At 39.7% G+C, this 27896-nt stretch overlaps 1 protein-coding gene across 1 annotated transcript in view; it reads right to left on the reverse strand.

Annotated features, from left to right (window-relative positions):
- LOC124158067 overlaps positions 1-27896 on the reverse strand; it is a 362624-nt gene that overhangs the window by 79763 nt on the left and 254965 nt on the right. Inside the window, exon 3 of the mRNA XM_046533241.1 lies at positions 24421-24515. The gene's annotated coding sequence lies outside the window, so the exon portion shown is untranslated. The remainder of the gene's footprint in view (positions 1-24420; positions 24516-27896) is intronic.

A 27896-nucleotide genomic window follows, 5' to 3' on the forward strand; every position in this document is an offset into this window, starting at 1 on the left:
AGGAAACAAGACATTACTAATGCCAGCGGCCGAAAAAGGCCCGTCATCAATAATCCAATAATTACGAAAATAAAAATAAAATGTTGAGACAATTTCAGAAAAGGATAAGAAAACCTTTCTCTCTCATATATATATTCTTTCTCTAAAGCCGTGTCCCAACTCGTTAGCCATTAGGCATCATGTATTTAGCCAGCCAGATTCTGGGCAGCCAACCACAAGGGAGCATGAATTGGGACATCCTTACGGAGGTGCTGCCATCTACTGGGCACTAGGCTAATGCAAAACAAGAGATAATCGGAATGATTTGAACAAATGATGAACAAAACCTACCCTAAATTGTTAAAATGTGATTTGAGTATTAGATGTCGGAGAAGAGTATTTAATCATAATTTTAGTATCTTAGACAACCTTTTTGTAATAGTAAAGTAGGGGTATACTTTCAAATTCGTATTTTTAGTTCCGTATGGTTTTGTTAAAGAGGTTTTAGCTAAGTTTGTGGCGAAATGTTAACGTATATCCCTTTTAATTGGTTTGTAATATTTAAATCGTCTCTCAACCAAGTACTTTTTTGAATTCCTTATATTTTAGCAATTTAATTTTTAGTTTTGTATTATTAGAACGGGTCTATTTAGTCTATTCAAACGGTTACCGTCTGATTTGGGATTTATTTTCAAAATTTATTTAAAGTATGGTTTACGTACATAAATCAGGTTTCGGTATCATCTTTTAATCACCATACATTTTAATTTTTGTTACTTATTCCGATTCCAATTTCGGGACTTTGTCCAATAACATATAATAATAATTGTTTATTCTTACGGGTGTTAACCTAATGTACAAAAAGTGTTAAATAAGAATTTAGACATAGTGTTACATAATTAAGAATATATTAGAAGCATATAAACATCAATAAGCATTATTTAACACGTTAGAAAAGTAAACGGTAGCAAAAGATAACATGTGATCGGTATAAAAAGTTATAAAATAACATATACATACACAAGAAGCATATAAACATTAATTAGCATTAAAATTAACGCCGCCTTCTCTTTAACTAATTTCTCCGTAATTCTTACACTTCCATTAACGCAATTTCATTATTATAAACAAAATAAAAATTAATAATTATTCGAACAAGTCTCAAAATATCAACACTACTTGCAAACAAGTACTATCCCTTGTTGACAGCCATGATGCCCTTTCTCCTGAAGACGCTTTGCACGCTTTGAATCATGGGAAAAGTGGGGCGAAGGATGCACTCCTCGATGCCTAAATCTGGCGGCCGCGTTAGCTGCCTAAATTCCCTCCCTTATGCTGGCTAACGAGTTGGGACATCCTTCCAAGATGGCGTCATGGCTAAATCCTGGAATTGGCATAGCCAAATGGCCAATTGGGACACGGCTTTACTCATTGCAAGAAAGATCGTCGATTAAGAGATAAAACAGCGGCGCGCGTTGAAATCGGTGAAATATTTCACTTAATGGTTTTGTGAAGCTGTGAACGGTGCTCTAAGTCTACCAGTTCTACGGTCGAAGGTATCTCAGTTATGTGTGAGGGTGAGAGGGCAGGGGGAGAGAAAGACGCGAACTATGAAGGGAAAATCTCGCGAGGAGGGAGCGAGCGGTCGCAGTTTGCAGAGTGGAGCTCCGTCGTGAGCAGCTGGTGAAATATTCAGGTCCTCACCAAAGCCAACACCCCCACGCGTCTCCATGGCAACATGGAGTCTAGGCGACACGGGAGCGAGCCCTTTTTATCTTTCTCCACCCCACCCCTCAACCCTTGCTAGCCAAACACGGGGCCTTTTAAAAACACGCCACCGGGCATTGCCCCTCCCATTCAGCGCGGAAACACTTCTGGACTTCCCCTTCGCTCGTTCACGTGGTTCTAATTTATCCCCTCCACTCCTATGCACCCTTTTCTTTTCCAGCGAATATAAATTGTTTAAGAAAGGCCTCTCGTTTTTTTTATTCCTGAAAAGGTCTCCTCTTTCGCTTCGCCTTGTAGCTCGCCTCCATGCAAATGTGCACGCGTACAGGAATATCCGGCGATATAAAAGGCATGAAAAAAAGCAGAATAAAGAGTCGCGAATACAACTCACCATTGCCCTCTCATCCTTAGGCGGCGCAACCTCGCCACAAATAATTTATTTTTCCATTACGACCCCCTTCAAAAAATTCAGCTCCTTTGAACATTTTTTTTTTCAACCCCTTTTCCTGAACGCGCGCATTCTGCCATCAAGGTGAAGGCCAACTTATTTTAAAGTGTGGGGTCCCATCGCTGAATATTGTACGTGGGAATAACTATGGTTTCACTTTGTGCTTTCACAAAATGAGCTATTTTCACTCCCTCTCTCAAACTTCCTACATTCCTTTTCATAAATCAAGAATTTTCTCAGAGCCCAGGGAAGAAGCTAGATTAGAGCATAAGGAAGGATTCACGGCAGTCACAAAAAAGATCCCTGATAATCACAGACCTTTGCATGCCATTAAATTTAAAAAAATATTTGAAATGGAATGAAATCCTAAAATGTAACGGCTTTGGATTCACTCGATCTGAGGGTCGTTATCATTTTGGGGTAGGCTTTGCGGTGAAAGTGAGATTCCTCGCAATTTCACTTTCTGTGGAGTGACTGTATGTTTTGGCATGAAAATGGATTGAGTATTACTCTAAGTATTCATTGCATAACCGTAAAACATAGCTATCTTGTGAGCAATGAAAGTATCTACAATATAGTTGAAAATAGCGAAGGAAATTGGTAACGAGTTGAATTTTCAGAGAAAAGCGTTCGTTCTTACTATTACTCACAAAAGCTGGTGCAGAGAACTAACTGGGATGGGATGAAAATATACGATGTAGCCGCACTCGCTCGCAGGAATCGGATGAAACGAATTTTTAAAAACTATCTCTTTGCTCCGACAAATACACAAATGTGACCTATTACGACGGGTAATACAAGGGAATGTAGAATCAGAATATCAGCACACGGAAATCGTCGAGGGACAAGTGAATGGTAAATCGGAATGGAAAAGCATCGAATAAAGCACTCAAGGAAAGATGTGAATCAAAAGAGCGTGAAAAGGTTTTGTTCCCCTAACAGCTGACTAGCGAAATGCGGCAAACGGATATTCGAATTGACGATCACCAATGGTCATCAAAGTTAAACTCCAAACAAGCTGCAAGGCTCTATCGAATTGGTCACAGAATAATAGATCTGCAATTTTTCCGTACAGAAATTTAAACTATTTTTATAACGTTTTCATTAACTCGCTATGCTGTCTGACGACTTATATGGGTAAAATGTTGCAACTCAAAATTTAACCCATTTCCACAATTAGCTATGATTTTAGCAAGCTGAAATTTTTAGAATAACTCAAAATCATATGCTGTTGCAACATTCTAAAACTTTTATGAATGAAATGCATCTCGATTTTTATTCAGAACTTAAAATATTCTATAGAAATTAGTTCAAAAAATGGCCACAAATCCCATAGCGGCGCTGAAACCGTTAAGGAGAATAATGGAAAATCATAACAACTATTTTGTTTACATAAAATGCTTTCGAATAAGTGATTGAAATTAAATTTACGAGCAAAAGAACTCGCGGCTGAGCTTAAAGCCACCGAGTGCGTCCACCGGGTTGCAGATGGTGGGTCGACCTTTACATATAGAGGTTAGCTGCGAGGTAAGCGAGTTCTTTCGTCGAGAATGTGGAGACGGTGGAGACCATACTGGTCGGTATAGCGACACAAATTTCACTACGGGCGTGGTAATATTTATTTTAACGGCTGTAGTACTGCGATATGGAAGGCAAGGGGAAACCACCACATTATCATCCCGAGGAGTCGCAGCTACTCCACTAAATTTATATAATGACATGATGGAATTCTCTCGGGTAAAATATGCTGGAGGTAAACTATTCCCCCATTCGGATCTCCGGGCGGGGACTACTCGAGAGGGTACATCGGTCAAACGAGGTAGAATGTTACGGATAGGAACATGGAACGTTAGATCACTTCGTACTTGCTGTAAGCTAGAGAACTTGAAGGTGGAGATGCGAAGAATGAACCTCGATGTATTAGGCATCAGCGAAATGAAGTGGCCCCAAGAATGAGACTTTTGGAGTGGAAGCTACAGAATGATACACACAAGATCGCTAAATGGTAATGCTGGAGTAGGCATAATGCTTAGAAAGAGCGCAGGGATGCGTGTTAAAAGCTACCTGCAGTTTAATGAAAGGATAGTACTGGTGAAAATAGATACTAAACCCGTAGCTACTGTAGTGGTGCAGGTTTACATGCCTACGTCAGATTATGAAGATGAGGAAGTAGAAGATTTCTACCAAGATGTAGCGGAAGTTATCAAGCAGGTAAGAGGGGAGGTAAATCTTATTATTTTAGGTGACTGGAACGCCGTCTTCGGCGAAGGTCAAGACGGAACAATAACTGGGAAATATGGGTTGGGTAACCGAAATGAAAGAGGAGAAAGGCTACTTCAATTCTGAACTGAGCACAGGATTGTGGTTGCCAATACTTTATTCAAAAAACCCCTGCGAAAAAGGTACACGTGGAAGATTCCAGGAGACCTTAGAAGATTCCAAATCGACTACATTCTAGTGAAACAAAGATTCAAGAACCAGGTGAAGGGCTGCAAAAGTTATCTAGGGGCAGATATCGATAGTGACCATAGGTTATTGTTAGTAATGATGAAATGCCACCATAAATTTTAAAAATTGCAGAAAGCCGTGAAAAAAATGGCAGGTTGAAAAATTGAAGGAGGTTCAGCTGTAACTGGCTTTTAAAGAAGCTGTAGAAAAGAGAACAGGGGAGGATACGACCAATAAACCAGTGGGAGAGAGTTGGAAAACCATTAGAAGTGCAGCAGCAAGAAGAAGCAGGCAGCAGCTGAGGAAGTTCTTGGTAAAAAAAAGAGTCTTTATGAAAAAACCATGGATTACGCAGGAAGTATTAGATCTCATTGAAGAAAGAAGAAAATACAAGGCCGCGAAAACAGAGGAAGGACAAAATTGTTACAAGAGAATAAGGAACGAAATACGTCGTAAAGCGCGGAAGGCTAGAGAAACGTGAATGAAAAATATTTGTGAAGACGTGCAAAACAATCTTAAACATGGAAAAGTAGAGGCCGCCTGTAGGATAGTGAGGAACCACTTTAAGGAAAGGGGCGTTAGACGTAATACCCTTAGGGACTAAAACGGAGAACTAATGATTGAAAACGAAGACAAAGGGAAGAGATGGAAGGAATATCTGGAAGATTTGTACAAAGGAAGTCGCCTCAGAACGAATGCTATCGAAAACGAGAGGGAAGTGGATACCGATGACATGGGAGCCCATTTTCTAAGATCAGAATTTGATGCGGCCGTGAGAGACCTAAGGATAAATAAAGCGTCATTGATTGCCTAGCATTGATGATATTCCCGCAGAGCTAGTTAAAAATGCAGGAGAGAAGAAGTTGGACCAGCTATACAAAATCATTAGTGAAATGTATTCTACAGGTGAGATACCAAAGGACTTCGAGAGGAACATTATAATCCCTATTCCTTAGAAGAAAAGAGCGGAGAAGTGCGAAGATTTTAGGACCATAAGCCTTACTACACATTCGTCAAAGATACTGACAAGGATCATCCATAGAAGAATAGAACGAAGAGCAGAAGAGTTCTTGGATGAGGACCAATTGGGATTCAGAAAAAAACAAAGGCACGAGGGAAGCAATATTGACCCTTAGACTGCTCATAGAGAAGAGAATTGAAAAGAATAAGCCAACGTTCGTTGCGTTCGTGGACTTAGAGAAGGCATTTGACAACGTGGATTGGAGCACAATGCTTGGAATCCTAAAAGAAATCGGGGTTCTTTACAATGACAGGAGATTCATCCACAGTTTATACAAAAACCAAATAGCGGTGATAAAATAATGGCCCAGCTGTTATGAAGCAAGAATTAGGAAATGAGTGAGACAAGGCTGTACATTGTCACCCGTAATTTTCAACGTTTACATTGAGAAAGCCATTAATGAAATCAAAGAAAAGGTATTGGCAGTGAATATCCATGGTGGAAAAATTAGGATGCCAAGATTTGCCGATGACATAAATGTTATAGCAGAAACAGAGAAGGATTTGAAAAATATCCTGTTTAATATAATGGGTGAATATCAACTAAAAATAAGCACGAAGAAGACCAAGATATTAGTATGCCGCAGGAGAGAAGAATCAAGACTAACATTAAAATAGTGAAGCAAACACTGAAAGAGGTGGATGAATTCGGTTATTTGGGAAGCAAGATTACTAGTGACGGGAGAAGTAAGATAGAAATTATCAGCAGAATAGCTTAGGCGAAAAGAGCATTCCACCAAAAGAGAGACCTGCTTAGAGCGGGAAAGTTAAATATAGAATTAAAGAAACAATTCATAAGAACCTACATTTGGAGTATGCTCCTATACGGAAGTGAGGCATGGACAATGACCGCAGCGGAGAAAGCAAGGATAGAGGCCTTCGAGATGTGGTGCTACAGAAGAATGATGAAGATCAAATGGATCGACCGAGTTAGTAACGAGGAAGTCCTAAGAAGAGTGGGAGAGAAGAGAAAACCTTAACAAGAAGACTGAACACCCTCATAGACCACATATTGAGACATGATGGCCTGTTGAAGACAATCGTCGAGGGACAAGTGGAAGGCAAGAACGGAAAAGAAAGACCTCGAATAAAAATAATTGGAGCAAGTAAAGAAGGATGTGAAAGAGAAGAAATACTCAGGTTTTTAAAAGATTAGCTGATAGGAGAGCTGAGTGGAGAGCTGCGTAAAACCAATCCTAGGATTGTTGACCAGTGATGATGATGATGAAGCAGAAGAGGCAGAAGAGAAATAGAGAAGGTAGGTCAAAGTAGAGGAAGGAGAAAAACGAAAAGGGATAGATAAGGTAGTAAATTTACGTTGTAATTTTAAATAGCCAAATTATTCATGGCTTCTTTGCATATGAACAATTTCAGGCTGAATTAAATGCGCCAAGTACAATGAAGAACATTGAGCGCATGTTCCAATATAACACTCAATTTATTCTTGATATATTGACATGATGAAACTGAAAAAGAAAATGAACTGCAGTCAATGACTTATTCATCGCTTGTAAGTATCAACTGAGTGTTATATTGGCACATGCGTACAACGTTTTTACTTGCAAATAAAGCAATTTATTAAGAGACTCAGTCATAGAAAATTTATTATGGTTGCATTTCCGATTAGATGATTCTATAACCCAAAAATTTTTAACCCATAAAACGCTAGACTTGGCACAACATTTATTTGGCCGACCCATTCCCGCCAGACTGTTTGTAATCATCTCTCACCACTCTCTTACCACATCACTGCTTTCTCGTCTCTTCCATTCCACTCAGCATAAAAAATTCTAACTCACGTCCCAGACCAAGGCAGAATTACCCCGAGCCTCATGGAGACACGGGCATCTTAATGACTACCACACCTCACCCTCTCTCATATATCTCAATGAAGGCCTCAGATTTTTGTCCATGTATTTTCCTATGAACTCCATAGCCCACGAACTCCTAGCTCTGGTATATCCGCATAATTCCCGAAAAGCGTTAAAGTAAATGGTATCTCTCACCGTTAAATAATTGGTGACGTCAGAAGTATGTTTAGTTCTGCTAGTAAAAGTTTATGCACTCATACTGAATCGCGTTAATCGCCTTTTAACATTGGCCAGTGCAGATACGCATGTTAGCGACAGCACACCCAAAGATGAATGAATAATAAAAGAAAAGTATGTATTCCTTTGCAAAGAGAAAGCTCAAAATCCTGTCCACACAGATATGGGATGTGAAGCTCTAAACGCTACTGCTATCTCATTGGCGAATTCACCGCTCTACAAGTGTGCAATCCCGTGGCATCGCGCCGGCCGCATATTCGCGGTCTACGCGATCGCTTGTGGGTGCACTGGGAGCAGACTCAAAACGATGCGAGTGCGCACGCGCATATTTGGTGAGTAACTCGCAAACGAGACGCATGCTATCTTTTCGACGGAAGCAGTCGACACAGGCAGTCATAAGTCACCTTGTCACCTGTCAATCAGTTCTTTGCAGCTCCAAATTACTGTGGCATTTTTTAGTGTAACCCCCTAGAAATTCTGCTATCCTCCAGAAATTCCTCCGAACTTATCCGCAGAACTTAGTCCCCATGACGACCCGAACTCCCGCTAAGGACAAAGAGAGTTTCAGGGTTCTAGGTGAACCCTTCGAAGGATACAACGCACCGGGGCCGGGAACCATGCCAGTGGCTTATACGCCCAGACATCCGGGTAGGGGAAGGAAGGGAAGGAAAAAGGATAGAGGCGCCGCCGCGATGGGAGCCCGCCGACGCCTCTGGGAAGGGATAGCTACGGAAGGGAAGGGACGAGGGAAAAACACCCCAACGCTATAGAAGCGAAGGGGGCCCTACTATTAGCGAAACCAAGCATAAGCAATTAATGTTCCAACGATCCTAGTGGATTTTCCTATGAGGAAGAAAAATCCATCGATCGAATCGCTAGAATCCGCTAAGGACACTTCGCGCTAAGGTTTTTTGCGCAAAGGCCCTTCGACTCAAAGGCTCGGAGACTCTAAGTCTTGGAACTCTTGTCTCCGAACTCTGCCCTCCGAACCAGCCCAACCTGGAGATCAAGACTTATATAGCAAGCATGGCGGATGAAAACCGGTACATTGAAATACAGGGGAAGTGGGTGCTGAGGCATAAGAATGCAGTTTGGAGTGAGAAGTATTCCACTTTGTCCTATCGTAACTCTCTCTCCCTCCAAGACCTCATCCTACCATGTCTTTCATTCATCCCATAAAAACTTTTTCATTGGCTACCATATCATATGTCATAAAAAACGAAGAAAAATGGTTATTTTAATGTTTTTAAAGTAATTTTTTCTATTTTCACCCCGTAAATCTTTTCAACCCCAGTGAAGTTTGTCTCTCTCTTGACCCTGATAGCCTTAAAACGTCAGTTTTTTTCAATCAGAAGCAGATAACATCAGTAAAAGTCCCTTGAAAAGCGATAAGTTTAGATAAGGGGTTGTTTTCCCCAATTTAGGGGATGCTCGTAAAAAATGAAGGGTGATAGGAAAAACCGGAGGTCATTTTCGGATTCAGCGACCCAAAATTGGCCAGAAACGCCCTAAATTGTAGCCGAGCATTTTTTGATCTATTTTTTTGCAGAACAGTGTTATCGTCGGCCTCGGTGGCGTCGGGGATATGTCCTCTCCCACCATACCAAAGGTCGCGGGTTCGAGTCCCCCCTGAAGAGGTTTCCCCTTTTAGGACATGGGTGTGTGTGATCGTCTGATGCTGATTGTTTAAACTCCCGATGCAAAGGCCACATTGTGCTGTTTTCGGGGGTAATTGAGATAAATGAATAAATAAATAAAAATATATGATAAAATCCCACTAGTCCAAAGAGCAATACGCTCGAAATGTATTCTACAATAAATACGTGTAATTTATTTTTAGTTTCTCTTACATCATTTTTGGTACTTAAAAACAACTAGAGTACATTCCTAATGTTTTTTTATTAAATAGCTGGATTCAACGCTGGGAAGTCGCCCTGGGACAAATTAAGCTTTTAAAAATTATCTTATCTAGATAATCATCTTACTATACTCGTGTTGTTTTAAAAGGCAAGCACAATTCCTATTTGTAGCTGTCGTATTTCAGTTTATCTAAACTAACTTTTGTTTCACAAATATTAGTTTAGTCTAAACTAATTTTTTTTTCCACAATTTCTAGCTTAAAAAAGTTGGCACTTCCGTTGAAAGTAAATAAAATACTCCGCCTTCACGGAAATAATGTTTTGCACAGGTACACTTAATGCTGAAAACTAGTACACAATGAATGTTTTTGTTGGAAAATATGAATACATAAATTTGGTAATGTATATATTACATATTATGTATTTGTGATACTGAGTGTATCGATACTATCGATTGTTAATTGTCGGAATAGTTTGGTTGGTAACCAAAATAAATAAGTTGGTGTTCTCGAAGTTTGACTGTCTCTCTTTTCCGCTTGTGTCACGTCGATGAACGCAAAGTCACGCAGTCTATATAAAAAATCATTCAACAGGTTATGGGCCCAGCTACGTGTGGCAACATTTTATAGAAATTTACGTGACTAGTGAAGTGCGAACCTTAGGAAAAGTGATCGCGAGTATTCCGTCATGGCAGAAGCGGAGAGTTTGACGAGGAGCATTTCCAAGTTTGATGGCACCGATTTCCAGCTGTGGAAATTTCAAATGAAGACTGTATTCCTTGCTGGAAGAATACTAGATGTGGTGCTGGGAACAAGTCAACAGCCAGCAAATCTTCAAGATACTGCAGGGAAACAGTGGGTGAAGGACAATGCAAAAGCAATGTGCATTATAGCATCCTCAGTTGAGTTTTCACAGCTAGAGTACTTACTTACGTGCACATCGGCGTCTGAAATGTGGGAAAAGCTATGTCTCGTGCATGAGCAAAAGTCGGAAGCCAATAAGCTTCTTCTCATGAAGCGGTTTCACGAATATACAATGGGGCCGAGTGATTCTGCCGTAAAGCATATTGCGAAGTTACAAAATATTGTGGCCCAACTAAAAGACGTCGGAGAGCAGATATCGGATCTTGCTCTTATGGCAAAGATTCTGGGGAGCCTTCCCGCTAAGTTTCATCCACTAATTACGGCGTGGGATAACGTCGCAGCAGCTGACCAGACCGTAAAGAGACTTCAGGAGAGGCTGATCGCCGAGGAAGCAAGAATTACGGAGATAGAGGAGTCGGCGAGTGCGTTTGCAGCCATGTCGATAGATAGAGATGAAAAAAGGGCAGTAGGAAAACAAGTTGGAAGTAAGCGGAAAGCCAAAATTGTTTGCTTTATATGTGGAAAACCTGGCCACATTGCCCGAAATTGCAGGAAGAATAAAAAGACGGAGAAGAAGAAGAAGGAAGAAACAGGATCTGGGGATTCTGTGAGTGCTTTTGTTACTTTCAGTAAAGATTCTACTCATGAACGCAGCAAACCTGTAGATGAGGCAAAAGATGTGAAAGATTTTATCTCACGTAGTGAAGTAAGAGAGACCTGGCTCATGGACAGCGGTGCGTCTAGGCATATTTGCTACAGACGTGAGTGGTTTAATGATTTAGTTGAATGCGGAGATATCTCAGTTACTTTAGGAGATAACACGAAGTGCACAGCTGTAGGAGTTGGAACTGTTGTAATCCGCAAGTACGCAAACAAAAAGTGGGAGCTTGGGAGAATTGAAAATGTTTTGTATGTGCCTCAACTTCGGAAAAATCTTTTCTCAGTCGGCGTATGTACTTCAAGAGGTTTTGAGGTTAGGTTTGCAGGAAATAACGTGATGGTGTGTCAAGATGGCAAGGTGCTAGCTACAGGTGTGAAACAGAAGAACGAAATATATAGAATGTTATTTGTTGTAGTCACTGATTGTCAGGCCAATCTCGCGTCAAGAGATAGCTTCAAAGTGTGGCATGAACGTCTGGGACATCTGAATGCTGGAATGATGATTCAATTATCCAGGTTAGGCATTATCGAGGGGCTGAACCAAGCAGGAGGTGAAAAATTCGTTTGCGAGGCTTGTCAGCTGGGGAAATCTCATCGTAACACATACAAGAGTGTACCTGGAGACAGGAAATGTCAGCCTTCTGACATAATACATGCTAACGTATGTGGTCCCATGCACGTTGAATCCCTTGGTGGAGCAAAGTATTTTCTTTTGATAAAGGACGAAGCCTCAGAGTTCAGGTCCGTATATTTCTTGAAACACAAGTCTGATGTTTTCGAATGTTTTAGAGAGTTCAATACTCTTGTGAGAAATCAACGAGGTCGATTCATTCGAGTATTAAGAGTTGATCGTGGATCTGAATTCCTGAATGAAAATATGAAGACTTACTTAGTGGGTCATGGAATTGTACTGGAAACCTCTGCGCCATTTACTCCTCAGCAAAATGGTCGTATAAAACGAGACAACCGCACAATTATGGAGAGTGCGAGGTCAATGTTGATCGCAAGAAATCTTCCACACTACCTATGGGCTGAGGCAGTAAATACAGCCGTTTATTTGAGAAATCGTACCACAATAAACAAGGATGGTGTCACACCATATGAAGCTTGGACTGGAAAGAAGCCCGAACTATCTCATCTGAGAATTTTTGGAGTAGATGCTTATGTTCATATTCCAAACATGTTTAGAAAGAAGCTGGACCAAAAGGCGAAGAAAATGGTAATGGTTGGTTACCAAAGTCAAACAAAGAACTACCGTCTCTATGACGCTGAAAGAAGAAGGATCGTAGAGTCGAAAGATGTCAAGTTCAATGAAGCAGATGAGAAAGTGCACATTAGTAAGCAAGAATTCCACTTTCAACTGCTTGGAGAAGAAGGAAATGAAGAAATTGATGGGGAAATAGGCCAAGATTATCCAAAAGTATGTAGTCAAGAAACTCAGCTATTACAAGGAGAAGAAATAGCTCAACGTTGTTTAAGAGATAAAGAACAATTAAGAAAACCTCAGCGATATGGTATTGATGTAAGTTTCGCTGAGTGTGCTGAGCCGATCAATTATAGGGAAGCTGTTACGGGGCCTGAGAAGGAGAAGTGGAAGAAAGCTATAGAAGAAGAACTATCAGCTCACCGGGTTAATGGCACTTGGACTATTGTTTCGAGAAATGGCAAGGAAGTGATAGACTCGAAATGGGTATTTAAGATTGAAGACTCTGAAAGTGGCACACGCTACAAGGCTAGGTTGTGTGCAAGAGGGTTTAGTCAACGACCAGGGCTTGATTATGAAGAGACATTCTCACCAGTTGTGAGGTATGACTCTTTGAGAACTCTCTGGGCAGTTGTAGCTGAAGAAGACTTGGAGATGGTCCACTTTGATGTTAAAACCGCCTTCCTGTATGGGGAATTGAAGGAAGAGGTATATATGTCAATCCCAGAAGGCATTGAGGTAAAATGTAATAGTAATTGTGAGCTTGTATGTAAGTTGAATAAGTCATTATATGCTTTGAAACAATCTCCCAGAACCTGGAATCAAAGATTTGTTAAATTCCTCAGTAAATTTCATTTTGTTGCCAGTGATGCTGACAAATGTGTATTCACTCAAATTAAGTGTCCTAATAGAATTATTTTAGCTTTATTTGTAGATGATGGTCTACTGATTGGGAGCAATATGGAGATGATTCATGGTGTTCTGGAAGCTCTTGGTAAAGAGTATGAAATAAAAGTTTCAGAGGTTCGGAACTTTTGTGGCATGGAAATTATGAGAGATCGAGCCGCAGGTACTATTCATGTTCATCAGACAACTTATGCCGGAAAAATCCTCAGGCAATTTCAGCTATTTGATTCTACTCCGGTGGATGTTCCTGCTGTTCCCAGTGTAAGGCTGAGTGGAGCAACCGATAATAGTGGTATTACAAAATTTCCATATCGCCAAGCTGTAGGTTCACTTTTGTTTCTTGCTGTTGTTAGTAGACCTGATATTTCTTTTTCTGTTAATTGTGTGAGTAGGTACTTGAATAATTATGGTAAAAGCTATTTTAATGCTGTAAAAAGAATTTTCAAATATGTCAAAGGTACAGTTAATTATGGTATATTGTACAGTAGTGGTAGTTCAAGTGAAGATTTGAGATGCTTTAGTGACTCAGATTTTGCAGGAGATCCTGATACTCGTAGGTCAATGACTGGATTTGTGTGTTTGCTGTCAGGTGGTCCAATCACTTGGGTCTCTCAACGTCAGAAAATGGTGACACTCAGTACCACTGAAGCTGAATATGTATCTGCATGTATGGCTGCCAAGGATGTAGTATGGTTGAAGAAACTGTTATATGATATTGGTTTTAATTGTGTGAGTTCAACCCCACTTTATGTGGACAACCAAAGTGCTATAAGGCTTGTCAAAAATCCCGAGTTCCACAAGCGGACTAAGCATATTGATATTAGATACCATTTCATTCGTGAGCAGTATGAAAGGAAAATTGTAAATGTTGAATATGCTCAAAGTAACGATCAGTTAGCAGATATTTTTACAAAACCTTTGTGTAAGGACAAGTTTGTTAGATTTAGAACATTATGGAATATTGTGTCTTCTATTTCAAAGTAACAGTGAGTTATGTTTTTTCTTTGTGTTCTTACTGTTTTTTAAGGAAGAGTTATCACAAATAGTGGGAGTGTTGGAAAATATGAATACATAAATTTGGTAATGTATATATTACATATTATGTATTTGTGATACTGAGTGTATCGATACTATCGATTGTTAATTGTCGGAATAGTTTGGTTGGTAACCAAAATAAATAAGTGGGTGTTCTCGAAGTTTGACTGTCTCTCTTTTCCGCTTGTGTCACGTCGATGAACGCAAAGTCACGCAGTCTATATAAAAAATCATTCAACAGTTTTTTTAATAATAAAAATTTAAACGGATTATATATATTAATTACATCTCCCATGGGCTAATTTTTTACGTGCTAGAGATTTGGTATGGTCGATAATAAAATATGAACAGTAATTTACCAATAAGGAAAAGAAAGCAGTAAAGATATTTTACTGACACGCCGGAAAAATATTAGAATTCCAAGACACAGTTCTTCAATGACACTAATCTAAAATATGGGCATACTTGTTGTTGCTTGTTTTATTCTTTACTGGATGACCCGGTGAAATTCGTATCACATTCGTATCTATCTATGTTTGCATAAATCACTTGCTGTTAGTTCTTCTCACTAAAACTCGAAAATGGCGCCACCGATTTGGGTAATTTTGCTTAAGAAATATCTGTGGAGGTCCAAATATTTGGTTCTCGTCCTATCTTTCAACCACGTTTATCAAATCATTGTGTTATTGACAATTGAGTCAACAAATAAGTACCTACCTACAATTTATTTCGGTCAGTACCGTTTGTGGAGTATCACTATTAAATGCGGTTTTTAGTGGAAACGTCCTTAAAATCGAAATGAATATCATTTATTTTATTTACATGAAATACAACGCAGATAAAATACAGATAATAAATTTAATGCTTTCTGATAAACTATATTTTTTACATTTTTTCGGTGTTTAAATATACAAAGATGACGAAGTTTTTTTTGAAAACAACAGCCATATTTTTGAATGTGGGCCAAAAGGTGTTTAGAATCATTACCCATCATAGGAACTAAAGATCGTAATGGATCTGGTGGTGGCACTTATTTCGGCAATTTTACTTTACCACCAGAACAGCAGAATCCAGAAGATTCAACGTTATACCTTAAATGCTTACAATATTGACAAATGATTTTCATTTCCCCAACTAATACTGATTAATCGGTACAATACTCTACAACCCGATCGCGGTTGAATGCTACTCGTACAAAGGAGCGTCTTCTGCGTCTCAATCAATTAATCTCATTGTGTCACGCTCGCTGTTTTCGAGTCTGATGTTCACGGACTCGTTGCATTCTAAGCCTATCCGTTTCATTTTCAGTCACTCTAGAACGCAATGCTGCCTTACAAATGCGACTATTATAATAATTATTATATATCTCCCGCTGGTCATCAGTACGCAAGGTAGCAAGTACGTAAGTAGGCAGTACGCAAGGCAGGTCGCACATTTGATTGAATTCAACGACCTAAGTGTGATCTAAATATTCTTAGCGCTGTAAATATCAAAGAAAAGGAAGTTATAGCGCACTTAGCGACCAATGTTGTCGCTATGTCTAACTACATAAACTAATGATTGTCTTAACATCTACATATATAAAAGAGGATGTCAGTTTGTCCGTCCGCTAAACGTTTCCCATACGGCTGCACGCATTGAGACTAACGCTAATAAATAGGAGTAGGTATCTCATGCTCCGGAACCCCGTAGTGCTACTTTCCTTTGCGTCCTTTGAGCTGTTCTATCATTACCGGACCCTTCGAGTGCGCTCAGCGCCACCTAGCACCCATTCCTCACCCTCTGCTTGCTCTCCCACCTTCCGATAACATCCCCAATCGCTCTGCCTTGTTTGTTTATCTTTCTGCATGCTGTGTGCGAGGTGAAGGCCGATTTGGCCTTTTCTCGCAACTTCACCGTTCACTGGTAAATGGCGCACGAATATCCTTGCTGTCCTTTTAAGCGTGCATTCCAACAAATGGCGTCTCTTACTACGTTCTTTCATATTTTCCCACTGAGAGTTCAATATGACATGAATTCCAAGTTCAAAGTTTTCTCTCCTCTGGGTACCATCCTTCCCGGGCAACGCCGGGTCTAGTAAGAAATAAACGGTTAATAACGAAATTAGCCAAAAGTAAGAGAAGAATATTTTTGCGACTACATTTGTGAATAAATGATGACAAATTAACTTTTTAATGACTAAATTTAAGAATTTATTTTGTGAATAAACTTAGAAAGAGATGTCAAACTCCATTCACAATACTGACGGTCGTAAGCCGAAAACGCTAACATTTCAGTTTTTTTACGTCCACCGTAAATCACAGGGAAAACGAAAATATATTGCAAGAATAAGAGTGTGTATTTAATTTTATTTCCAATGCTATAACCTCGAAATATATTTAGCCATTATCACTCATTGAAATATGCAAAAGAAAAAGGTCTGCAGACATCAAAAACGAACTTTACATGTATTTATTATGGAAACGATTCAAGGCCCATTCCAGGGCCTCATGGCCCCCGTTTTTAGTGAGAATAACGCACAGCGATTCGTTTTGTTATATCATTCATTCACTCAATTAGTACTTATCATAATAATGTGGTGCTGTATTTCGCGTTACTTACGTGTAGGTTTTGTGTGTGAGCGTTCTCACGATTTGCCTCCCTCTCTGCTCGTTTGGCGGTCGAATCTGGACCCTTCAGATTCCCTCTCCAAAGACAGAAGCAGACTTGCTTGTTGCGATAAGTTGAAACCCCGCATTTTCTGCTACTTTTTTCATTGTTAGGCTATTTGCACGTTATATTAATTGCAGAGTCCTCTAGATTGCTCTCTCAACACTACTCTCTCATCATGTCGTTATTATATGGCAATATAGAGGACTCTGTATTAATTGCATGTCGTTACGCCATCTACTGATAGGATTGTTAAATACAATCTTTTCATGGCTACATCAGAATTATTGCTGTCTAAGAATTCTATTAGAATAATATCTTTAGAATATTTTAATTATGCAGTAACCCTCTTCGTTTTACACCACCAGTTGTAGTGTAACTTACTGTAAAGGCCGTTTTACACGGGGTACGGAATTGCGCAGGTTAGAGCTGCATTAATTTCTAAAATGGCGTGGAATTGCGCGAATGCATGAACGAAATTAGAGCAGGGGCTACTTTGCCGTCTCGCATCCACGCATTCTCACATGTGTTCTAGCAATCCGCCGCTTTACACGATGCAATTTTGATTGCGCCTTCGCACGTACGTCAGATTGCGCAATTCCGTGTGCTGTGTAAAACGGCATTAACTAGCTATATAGTGTACATGAAATTAAGTTGTTACATTACGCGTTAGACTTCCTGTTAATGTCAGCACACCCTAGCGGTCTAATACCCCTCCACCCACACAAAGACTGTCTCACTACCATTTGATCCCACCCAGTAAAATGTAATTGACACTCAATTATTGCCGTTCATACTTTGGAAGATACTTTGGTTCATACATGCTACTATCATAGGAGACCGAGGCAATATTTAACCGGGACTAAATTCTGGCACAATTCTGGCACTACAATTGAAATAAGTCTCAATATTTTTATAATTCATGTTAACATTTCTAATGGCCGAACTCTCTGCAAACGCCGATTCTAATAACAGGAAATTGACATTGAATTGAGGAAAAATGGACATCATATGAGAATACGCGAGCATATAAGTGATTGAACGAACTACGGCCCTTGAACAGTCGAAAGAAAATAAATTCCCCAAGACCGTACTCTTTGCTTACCAAAGAGTACGGTTTGGTACGAGTGCGAGTGGTTTGGTTACCAGCTGTTACCAAAGAGTATGCCCTTGGGGAATTTATTTTCTTTCAAACTAGAGCGTGTTTTGCGCTGCCATGGCTTAGACGGAGTTCGGATGGCGCTCAGCTAAAGCGAAATGAAGCGGAAAATCTTGGATGGAACTTTGTTCGCAGAATCAAGTTCCCTTCCTCCTTTCCCTTCGCCCTTCCTCGTCTCGTCGCGAAGAACGTCCACGGCTGGCGAAACCCTTTGGAATGCCCCCGCTCCACAGTTCTGGGGAAAAGTTATGGCTTCGTGATTAATTCTCACTCAAGAGCGGCGAGCTGATTTCTGGCAGATGAGTCTTTATTGTGTGCGCGCGCTTTGATTTTGTGAACCCCTTGGTGGAGCAATTAAGAGAGCATTACGAGAGCCAGATGGGGAAGGGCAAAGAAACCGAATTGCAAAAGACATGGCCTAAAACCTAAACTAAACTGTGTAAAACGTAAATAGGAATGTTGACATTGTAACAAGTTAACTACGGCAATACAGCAAGTACAAATGCGCGGTTGGGTACATCAATTATTTGTGAATCCTTTAGCGGAGCGATCAAGGACCGGGCCTCGGACCACGTGGTAATCTACAAATCAGACTTTCAAGCCTAAACATTACTGCATAGAAATAATTCCTATATACGACCGAATCAGCACTAAAATCCTCTTTGTCCTCAATCCATTTTTTAATTCTCATAGGGAAAATTTGAGCCCAAAAAATTGGTATTTTTACAGTCGACCCTAATACAAAATGACATTATTTCGAAATAAAGGATAATAAAAAAGAAGGAGATGAGCTATGAGCACTTTTTCCTAAGGCCTAAAATCAGGGGATATTGGCTTTAAGGCTCCATCGCAGAGGGATACTTTAAAGATTCGGCCAAGCCGATAGGAGCTTACGGGGGCAACGGTGCAAGCCAACGGGTTCCTTGGAAACTCTTTCACCTTCTTATCTCCGAGAGGATGGATGAAATATGAGGAAGGCGAGGGACTTGGATTGACAGGAGAAAAGACCCCTACGCTACGGAATCAACCCCTCCCATGTGATCTGAGCGTGGGCAATACATATGTGCGAACGTACATATATTTTTTAGTTGAACACTCTCCTTCTCTTTTATTTTTCTCGCAGCAGTGCCTGTCATGCATAATGCAAGTATATATGTAGTTCTGTATATGTGTATACTATGCGCAGTTTTTCAATCCTAATGGTGGTATTCTGCAGCCCTCCTTCTGTTCTTCCCATCCCTATCTATAGCTGCTGCTTCTTTTTCCCCTTCACCATCGGCATGCTCTTGTCCCTTGGACTTCCTCCCGGGACTTTTCCATCAGTTATTGTTCCATAATTTTTCGAAAGAAGCTGCTGTCTCTCATCACGTGCTCAATCCACCGCGCACTCCTTAAACGTACAATGATCCATTGTGTCTTTACTTCTTTAGAATCTCCGAAAATGAAAACACTTTTTTGAATAAAAGGAATTTGAAAAATTACCATTTGAAAATAATATATCCAAACCAAAATTATTACATGATGATTTGGTCATTTTAAACGTTTAAATTTGCTAAAATTGTTTTCATGCCATTTGATTGGACGATGGCAAGCTCGGTGAAGTTCTGATCGGAAAACAAAGCGACGATATGAAAATAAAGTGCTACTCGGCCTCGCTGCAATTTCATCATCCGATAATATTGGCAGCATTGCTAGACGAAGACGTCAAATGTTGAGGCTTTTTGGTGAAAGACACAATAAACCCACTCCTCCACAGCGGTTTAACTAGATTTCCCAATGCTGGCGGTGGATAATGACAAAATTAAAAACAATTTAGCATACTGCCAAAGTGAGTGAAGCTACATTTAATTGAGTACTAAATGCATGCGCACAATGAACTCCCTATAGTAGGAACGCATTTAACTGAAATAAGTATAATTTAATGAGCAAATGTTACATTCCCAAACCCACATATTAAAATCAATGCGTATGTAACACGCGTGCAGATTTTAGCTCATAAAATATTGATTTAATTATAAAAACCTCAAATTTGCGAAATATTGGTGAAAAAGTACGGAGCTGTTATTCGATTTTTTTTCGGCCCAATGTTTCTCATCCACACCATCGCATATACATAAAAATGAATACCTACGTATGTCCAGAATAACCTCGCCTACAACCGAAGAATTCTGCTCTTCGCACAACACTGCTTCGGACGCCGCACCCGGCAGTGTCTCAACGCGCATCCCCTTCGATCGCATCATGCTTGGCCCGCACCTCACGAATCCGCAGTCGGGTGATGCAGCAGATAAGTCCTAGGCGCGGCGGGGGTGGTTGAGAAATCTACATCCATGTACACCACTATATTTTGCTTTTACATGAATCGATAAATTTCAAATTTTGGCAATTATTTCAGGCACACCTATATACTCTGGAAATAAAAATAAATGGGCACAAGCAAAATTTTTTTTCTCATCTTAAACCGGAAAAAATAATTAACTCAAGAGGGGAGAATTCTTAAAGTGTTTCAGCGAATCTCTCAATTATTGTCACGGTGCCGCGTCATTGAGTTTTTATTACTCGCGTGAGTCAATTCCATACGATTTCCGGCACTTTCTGAGTTATAGCAACGGTGTTTTATGAACTCTTTAGAGCTTCGGAAGAATTGCCTGCTATAATGTTATTCTTGTTCTTCTTCTATCTGTTTGCTCTTACCATTTGAATTCGTGGTGAGCTCATATACATCACTGAGGGAATCATTAGCGTTTGAATTCTCCTCCATAAATTTTGCCCTTTTTACTCATGCATTTTTTTCAGTTTCGTCAGCATTGGAAGCACTTTTTCTAGCTAAGAAGGCGAATTATTTCTTCTCGTGATCTGTATTTATGTTGGGATTTATTAAGGTACTCTGCATCTCCTTCAACTAAGAATTAGTCAAAACATTTAATGTGCTAGCCACGGTTGCAGCGTGTCTCTTTTCACCACTTTTAACACCAATGTCAGGGATTCATTCTATCTTTCTATCCGACAGATGAAATACAATTGTTCCTTTTCACCCTTAGGATTATTTTCGCACGCTGCGTGCTGGGCGTAGACTGCTTGAGTAGCAGTAAGTGAGAGCGGCCATCTTTCCGAGACACACGATCGACATCAATTTGAACGTCACTATGCTCGGTAAAATCGAGAAAGCAAGAGAGAAAATTTCCAAAATGAATGCTGTAAGAATTTGCTTCCTCCCGAGCAATTAAATACTTCATTAAACGCTTAATGGAATGGAAATGAGTCAATCCAATAAGCCACTTCCTGACATACACAGCTGGCAGAGGCCCGAGGAGGTGGCTTGCGAATATTGAGATATCCAATTAATTTCTTTGGCGCAGAGAAAAAACATTTAAAATTATGTATTAACTTTAGATCTCGTTTCTTTAATTTATCCAAAATAATCTCAAAGACTGGCCTGTAATCACTCTCTTAATTTGAAAATCATAATTGTTAATCCTCCGTATAAATAGTACCGATGTACTGATACAATCGATATATTTTTGAGTGACATACCTATCCACAAATCGTTTAATTTGGAAAATATAGGATGTCCAAGTAGCGGCGGCATACACAATAGTTCCCTCAGCCCTCGAGCGAGGGCGTTGAGGCCGTAATTTACTCCTCCGGGGATGGTGGTTTATCTTCTCTTCGCCAGGTACCTCCACTCTCGACGTCATTTCTCTCCACGCGGAGGTGTCTGTCAGATAATTTCTCACCGCAGAAAACGTTCCGACATTCGCATGATGTCGTAATTGCAAAGCGGGATCGTTTATTCACCAGGAGAAGAATCACAAATCCTGAATTCCTTCTATCGGGATAGTTTCTGTGATAGTTGAGAAATGTGAAAGGGGCGTGCGTCTGAATGCGAAGCGTCTTAGCGAGGGCCGCCTCAACGCGATGGGACAACGAACGAGCCCACAGCCACGCAGCGCACTTCATGCTTCCGTTTCAGACGGACGCATTCAGAATCGGTTTTCAAAAATATATGCGCGATACATTAACTTATCAACATTTTGCGAAATACTAAGAATCACATTGAAAAGTTATTCCTTCGAAGGATTAAATCATCAAGAATTTTAATTTTGGCAAACGCCCTAATCATAGCTTAATTCCATGTGAATTTTCATTGCTTATTTCCCCGCGAATTCGGGTTCGTTCTGCATGTCAGCAACGTGAGAAGTGACTTTGGAAAAACCGCATAAAATGCGCGTTTGATCGTAACACATGCAGTTGCTGGGCAAATCGAGAATCCTTTCTTTATTCTGCAATATTGGTAGGGCTCACAGGCTTTAATTTTTCAATAAGTATGATACATGTACACAGGTTACTATCATCATACAAAATAATATATCTTTACATAATTTTCATGAAATGTAAAGCAGTTAAAGAATTTCTATGGATATATTTTTAAATAAAATATCTCAAAACAAAAGGAGAATTTTAAATTTACGGTGACATTTATACAGGAAGTTCTCTCTTAATTTTCTTCGTCATATTACTGTGAATTTAGAGTGATTAGGTTCAGAATGATGGGTACTCTTTTGGATGAAAAAGGGGTAAATTGAGAGCCTTTCAATTAGTAGCTTACATATTTCGTGTAAAGATGTAATACCCTTATGGACAAAAACAGATAACTAATTATTAAAGACGAAAGGGAAGAAATGGAGGGAATATCTGGAAGATTTGTACAAGGCAAGCAGCCTAAGTACAAATGCTATCGAAAATGAAAGGGACGTGGATGTCGATGACATGGGATCCCCAATTTTAAGATCAGATTTGATGCTGCAGTAAGTGACCTTCGGATGAATAAAGCATCTGGAATTGATGATATTCCCGCAGAGCTAATTAAAAATGCAGGCGAAAAGACGAGTCATTGAGTCCGACCTTCCATAGACTATTGTGATTTGTATAACTCCTGGATGTACCCCGCTAATCCTCTTTTTCTTCCCCAACACCGCTACCTTCCTTGGCTCTCGTCTCCTCACCCACTTCAACCCCGCCCTCCCCTCGCTGGTCAGATACCTATCCTCACAGGAAAAACCCTCGCCCCAAATCAAGGCTGCCCCTTCCATTCTGTGCCTAACCCCCACCCCCGCCCTCTCAACCAGTCCATTCCCTTCCGATAGATGTCCTTACTGTCATATGTATGAATTAAGATGCATGTAAGATCAGTCACCTGAAGGTGTAACTACGTTAAAAAACCCGGGTAGTGACCATATTAAAATAATAGTGAACCCTACATTCCTTACATACCTTATTCCTTTATTTCCAATTTGGAGAGGTTTCATAAAGTAAAGCCTGAAGTTATCAGTTATAAAAGAAAAGTTTTAGGGAGTGGAGGCTTAGGGAGTTAATATCCATGGAGAAAAACTTAGCATATTTCCTGATGACAGAGCCATCTAGCAAGGAGAGAGAGAGCATTCCACCAAAAGAGAGACATGCTTACAGCGGGAAACTTAAATATGGAAGCAAATAAACAAATTATAAGAACCTACATTTGGAGTATGCTCCTATACGGAAGTGAGGCATGGACAATGACCGCAGCGGAGACAGCAAGGATAGAGGCCTTCGAAAAGTGGTGCAACAGAAGAGTGATGAGGATCAAATGGATCGACAGAGTTAGTAATGAGGATGTCCTAAGAAGAGTAGGAGAGAAGAGAAGCCTCATGAAAACCTTAATAAGAAGACGGAACAACCTTATAGGCAAAATCTTGAGACATGATGAAGACAATCATCGAGAGAAAAGTAGATGGCAAGAACGGAAAAGGAAGACCTCGAACAAAATATATGGAACAAGTAAAGAGATATGTGAAAGAGATGACATAAGTAGGTGTGAAAAGATTAGCTGATAGGAGAACTGAGTGGAGAGCTGCGTCAAACCAATCATAGGATTGTTATGGACCACTGATGATGATGATGATGAAGAAATAGATCAAAAGAATCGCAAATAAAAGCTCCGAAGGCCTTGCTGGAGATTTTGCAGATCGATGTACATGGAGCATGCAATTGAAGAAGAGTGGAGCTGAGAGATGCTGAAATAGAGCTGTTGTGATGATTGCAGTTTCAAGGCTGTCTCCTGTGCTTTGCCTCTTATTCTTGCTAAGACTAGTTTTGACCAAATTACCTTCATCGAAATTTACATACTCCGTCATAATAGGCGTGTGGTGGGGAGGGTTGAGACGTTTACACAAGAAAAACGAAATGCTCTGACAAAATTACGCCCTGCATCGTTTCATCGTGAATACATGAATTCTCATAACGATCCTTTCGCCATATTTTCTCTCTTAATTGATCGTGTGTGTCAGACATCCCAACGTGATGATCATCGTCATCAATCGTAGATGCAGTCTTTATATCTATTTAGTGATAAATAATGAAAAAAAAGCGTCAAACCTTTTCTCAGGAAGAGTGTTCAGCTTTTGCAGTGGAATCTTCTTCGACCACGAATTAACAAAGGTGATCCATTGCTACGACTCTTCTGTTTGTGTCTGCAAAGAAAGAAATAAAGCACAATTATAAAATACGCAAAAACTCTTCAGCCCGTGGATTTTATTTCCTGGGAGGTAAGTGTACATACACTGTTAGTAAATTAAAAATTACCGATTATTCTCCTCGAAAACTATATTTTTTTCTTGTTATCAGTAAATGTCGCCGCCAAGAACATATCTGACAATAATTAAAGATGAAGTAAAACCGGTTTTGTGAGAAAAATAATAGTAATAAAGGAATATTTTTAGCAAGTTTTAATTTGCTAATATGTCAGAATGCCACCTCATTAAGGCTGAAATGCACATTGGTAAAAATATCAGGACGTCCAGAGTTTTATTATAAATAATAGATATTTTATAATGTAACCAACGCCTAATTAAATACATTGGTAAAGGCAGTTTGAAAACTCATGGAGATACAGAATGGGACTTTATGTGTGAGAGCCTAAATAAATGGCTGCGCTACTAACCATCGCACTGAAAATGGTGGAAGTTTCATGCAACATTTTTTAAAATCTACAATCGTTTAAACCATAGATAGCATCCGATAATTCGATCTGGAATACCTTCTACACTCAGAAAATAATCGTATTATCAGTATCCGTCGATTATTCCAAATATAATCTATCATCAAATGAGTTTCCACTAAAATTAATAAAAGATAGACTGAATATAACTTGAAGAAATGGATGAAAGTGTCGTGTTAAATGTAGAGGAATTTTTTTCGCGACGACCCTCAGATCTGAAAAACCCAACTTCAACGTAAGCAAGAAACATACCAGACTGATCACTACGAACCGAAAATGTATACATGTATTTCTTTTGGCCTCAATGTTTTTATCGAACATGAGCATTGCACATCTATGAATTGCTGCAAAGCTGCTTTTGAAAACTTGAATAGGCAGAGGTGGAGAGAGCATAACGAACAATCCGATGGAACATAAATTGTATCTCCCATTCTTGGCTGAAATAAAATAACACTTTTTGACAAGTGCTCCCTGAGAAATCCTGACGCGTCGCGGAAATCGCGTGAACATAAATAGCAGCGAAAAACAATTCCCCCGGAGCGGGAATGGAGCCAGTTGGACCTGGCCCGTATCGTCAGTCGCTTCTTTAGCCATCCTTCATCTTCCTCGGCTCCTAAAGGATAGATTTCAGTTCGAGAGACGTCCGAAGGACTTCTTCAGCGCACTTTGCTGGTGAAGGACTCCTCGCCAGCGGAGGTTGGTCTGACCCAACCTTCACATCCACTTCACAACCATTTCATCACTTTAAAGATTTTTAAACAGGCCTTACATAAAAGATAGGTTGGTAGAAATGATTTTGTTTTTATTATTTGTGATGGCGATAACGTTTTAATTTTGTTTACGTTCATTTTTCTGTTTATTTCTGCTTTACATTGCAATGTTATCCGTAAGCCGGTGCATCAAAGGCAATGATTGAACAGCGTATTATCATGGATATTAAAGCTGTAAGGAGATGTTTGTGTATTTCGACACATAAAAACCTTAATTAGAGGTATTCCTGAGGCATAATCATTCGCGATCATGTTGAATGACATGTGATAAAAGTCGTCATACTAGACTCAATCCATCACCCAGCACGTAAAAATCATCTCTACATCGATGTAAAAAGCCTACAAATAAAGTTTTCTTGCGCATCTGCACTAGAAATGGATATGGAGTAACTACGTAATGCAATTGTGTGCATCAAGTATTCCTCTTAAGCTTAGAAAGGGAAAGTTTAGTCACATCATATTCACATTTCAATGCAAAGGTTGATTATTTACATTGATAAAATATTATTGCCTTTGTGTATGGTACCATAGAGTAAGTATATATACTTACTCTATGATGGTACTACAGTAACTATGGTACTATGGTAATACAATAACCGATTTAGCCCAGTCGTTAGCGCCCGTCGCTACCACGCGGAGGGCCCTCGTTCGATGCTGCTTGAACGTGAATTTTTTTTAGTTTTTTTTTGTATTTCTTTAGCATAAACTTACGTTAAACTATTAATTTTATGATTTTAAATCAGAATAGTGTTTTCTGGATTGAAAGTCTTTCACGCGTACTGTGCACGCTACGTCGGTTTTATTATCTTTTGATTTTGATAGTTTTTATCGAACTGCTGTGGCCATTTCGGTTTCAATTACTAAATACTAAATTACTATACTAAATACCATACTAAATTTTTCAATGAGCCATATGACGACCGAAAAGTTTGATAAATTTCATCAGAATTCGATAGTTCTAACTAAACCTTTTTTCCGCGTAGGATTACTTATCTCGGCAATACTTGAGGAATTGCCAAAATCCAATGGAATTTTATTCGGAAAGGGAATGATGGCTTTAAAATAAAACAACACGTTGGCAAACAACTTTTTGCATTATATTACCCAGTATTATACCCCAGGAATTATTTAATCATCATGTTGGCTTACGTTAATGCTGGATTGTTTAGATGTACGTTTCGACTACTAAAGACTATAGTTGATATTTACTAATCATCTAACTGAGGAAACTTGTTGCTTTTTTCCCACGCTTCGGTCTGTTGTATATTTGAAGTATGAATTATCTATGAATTTTCGGTGAATTTAATTTCTGATTCCAATGCAAACTGTCACTGCGTCCGTTTTCTTATTTTCTTGAATATCCCTATGTTTGATTACCAAATTAAACAGAAAAACTCTTTCCGCGTTACCCATTCGCTCCATTTCGGCATATTTTGTGACCCATGTGACGCTAGGTGAGTTATGCTTTGTCTTTGTTTGACTGGATGAACGGATCTCAGAACCGGACATTCCATGAGCGACGAAAATGATCCAAAAGACCAGCTTAAGTCGGAAGATATAGAAGAACTTCACTGAGGATCGTCTCTCGAACGTAATCGCGTCCTTCGCGAAGGAGGCCGCCGAAGGAATCCTAAGTGAAGACGAGATCTGAAGGAGCGACTGACGATATGGGCCTTGTGTTTCGATCAGACTTGGTCTTCCGATTCTCTGCGCGGACCACCATGCTATCTACTTCTTTACCCGCTTGCGTTGGTATTTTGGATGGACGGTGAGGGCCTAACATCTAGTACCATGAGCCTCGATACAATTGCATGCGAAATCAAGAATTTGGACAGCGTAGCGGTGTGCGCTGTGAACCGAGAAGTCGTGGTTCCAGATCAGTGGTTGAATTACCATTCCAGGGGAATATTTTCTCATGGGAATTCACATGCTTTCTTTTTTTGGACAGATAAAAGAAATTTTAGAACGTAGCCATACCACATACCCGTAATTGCATATGTGGCTTTCATTAATATGACCACTTTTTAAACAAAATAATGTTATTCTTCATATCATATATCGTTGTGATATACATTTGTGGGAGT

Source organism: Ischnura elegans, chromosome 4 (genome assembly GCF_921293095.1).
Source record: "Ischnura elegans chromosome 4, ioIscEleg1.1, whole genome shotgun sequence".
In the NCBI taxonomy this organism is placed as follows: Eukaryota; Metazoa; Arthropoda; class Insecta; order Odonata; family Coenagrionidae; genus Ischnura; species Ischnura elegans.